Source organism: Octopus bimaculoides, chromosome 17 (assembly GCF_001194135.2).
Source record: "Octopus bimaculoides isolate UCB-OBI-ISO-001 chromosome 17, ASM119413v2, whole genome shotgun sequence".
In the NCBI taxonomy this organism is placed as follows: Eukaryota; Metazoa; Mollusca; class Cephalopoda; order Octopoda; family Octopodidae; genus Octopus; species Octopus bimaculoides.
In genome coordinates this window covers 50,871,739-50,873,535 of record NC_068997.1, presented here as the reverse complement: position 1 = coordinate 50,873,535, position 1,797 = coordinate 50,871,739, and the positions used below count along the sequence as shown (strand labels likewise).

The 1,797-nt window shown below is 41.1% G+C and overlaps 1 protein-coding gene across 1 annotated transcript in view; it reads left to right on the top strand.

The window, feature by feature from the left end:
• Positions 1-1,797, top strand: part of LOC106874793 (ras-GEF domain-containing family member 1B) — a 171,474-nt gene that overhangs the window by 41,141 nt on the left and 128,536 nt on the right. The window lies entirely within an intron of this gene.

Here is a 1,797-nt window from a genome sequence, read left to right as displayed (position 1 = left end):
TGTGTGTGTGTGTGTGTGTGTGTGTGTGTGTCATAGAAGGATGCAGCGTGTAGAAATGGGGTGGGAAGATGCGGTCGTAGATGAAAAGAAGTGGTAAAAGGTTACTAATAAAAGATGAAAAGGAAGGGAAAAAGAGAGAAAGAGGGAAAGAGAAAGAGACACAAACTGCCAAAGAGAGAGAGAGAGAGAGAATAAGAGATAGGGGAGAGGTGAGAGGATGAAAGAGAGAGAAAGGAAGAGAGAATATATTAATAATTGCTTTAGATAAGGGTCAAGGTTAATGGTTGTAAATGAGAAGACCGGTCGCCTGTATCTACCGCTGTGTATAACTGATACTCAGATTATGAATCCTATTTGTTACATACACACATAACAGTAAGGCATCGCGTATGTTACAGAGAGAGAAAGTCACATATGTAACGTAGGAAAAAGAACTGAATGAATAAAATGAAATTGCCATCGGTAGTGAAAGATTTAACGTTTCGGAAAGAGTACTTCTTCAAGTTAAACTTGACAGGAGTGAAGAAGAAGCACAGTAAAGTTTTACGTCTTCTGGCGTCTGAGGAGGTGGATGCAATATTGAAATAGAAGGACTTTGGTCAACACAGATTATCTAACGTCTCTGTTCTTTTCTCAAGATAGATGGATATGATTTGAAGGAGATTTGGCTGTTATTTCTTGCACATCAGTAGCTATGCAAATGTTGATCTTTGCCTCGTCTTTGTTAAAAGGGTCTAGAGGAACCAAAAAGAAATAAAAGCTAGCAAAATATTCCAGACTTTTCTCCACTGTTGAGCCAATTTTACTTGTTTTTTCTAAGTTCGTATATAGGAGAGTCTAGATATAATCATTTACATCATGTACAATCTGGCGGAATCGTTAGCACACTGGACAAAGTACTTTGCGAAATTTCATCCGCTTTACGTTCAAATTTTACGTGTCGCAGTTGTTAATGTCTTTGCTTCTCCTCCTTTGGGGTCCATCAAATAAGTACCTGTTGAGTACTAGAGTCGATGTAATCGACTAGGCCTCCCCCACCTCCCCTACAATTTCAGGCCTTGTGCCTATAGTACAAAAACTTATTTACTAAACAATCAGAGAAGCACTTTGAACACAGAACGTGGTGATTCACAGCTCAGACTCACGAACCACGACCTAGCACTTGCGATCTTTATCGTACCCACCAAACCCACCTTCCTTATTAAAAAGCTAATTCAAGCAATTGAGGTCAGTTTGCATTCATAGGTTCGTAGTTCTTTTCTCATTTAACTTGTATTAATAATTGGTTAATTAGTTATGTTTTCTGATTCAGTATTCGATTAATTTGTCTGGTGTTGAATGGAAATTTAATTGAATTCTATCACAAGGGGTGCATCCAGCAAAAAGTGGGGAATGTCCTGCTGTGAATACATGAAGTTCACTCTGTGTGGCTGTCGCTGTTGTTGTTGTTGGCCCTCCGTCGCTTGCGACGACGACGAGGGTTCCAGTTGATCCGATCAACGGAACAGCCTGCTCGTGAAATTAACGTGCAAGTGGCTGAGCACTCCACAGACACGTGTACCCTTAACGTAGTTCTCGGGGAGATTCAGCGTGACACAGTGTGACAAGGCTTCAGTTCTTGCTAAGCCCTGTAAAAGAACTCGGAAGGCTGGGCCGCCAGCGAGGCCTTACGTAACCTTAAAGCTAGGAACTTTCCAGCACCCCCCTCGTATATATAATCAGCTTCTTTCAATTTCCATCCACCATATTCACTCACAAGGCATTGATCAGCCCGGAGCTATAATAGGTGACACATGT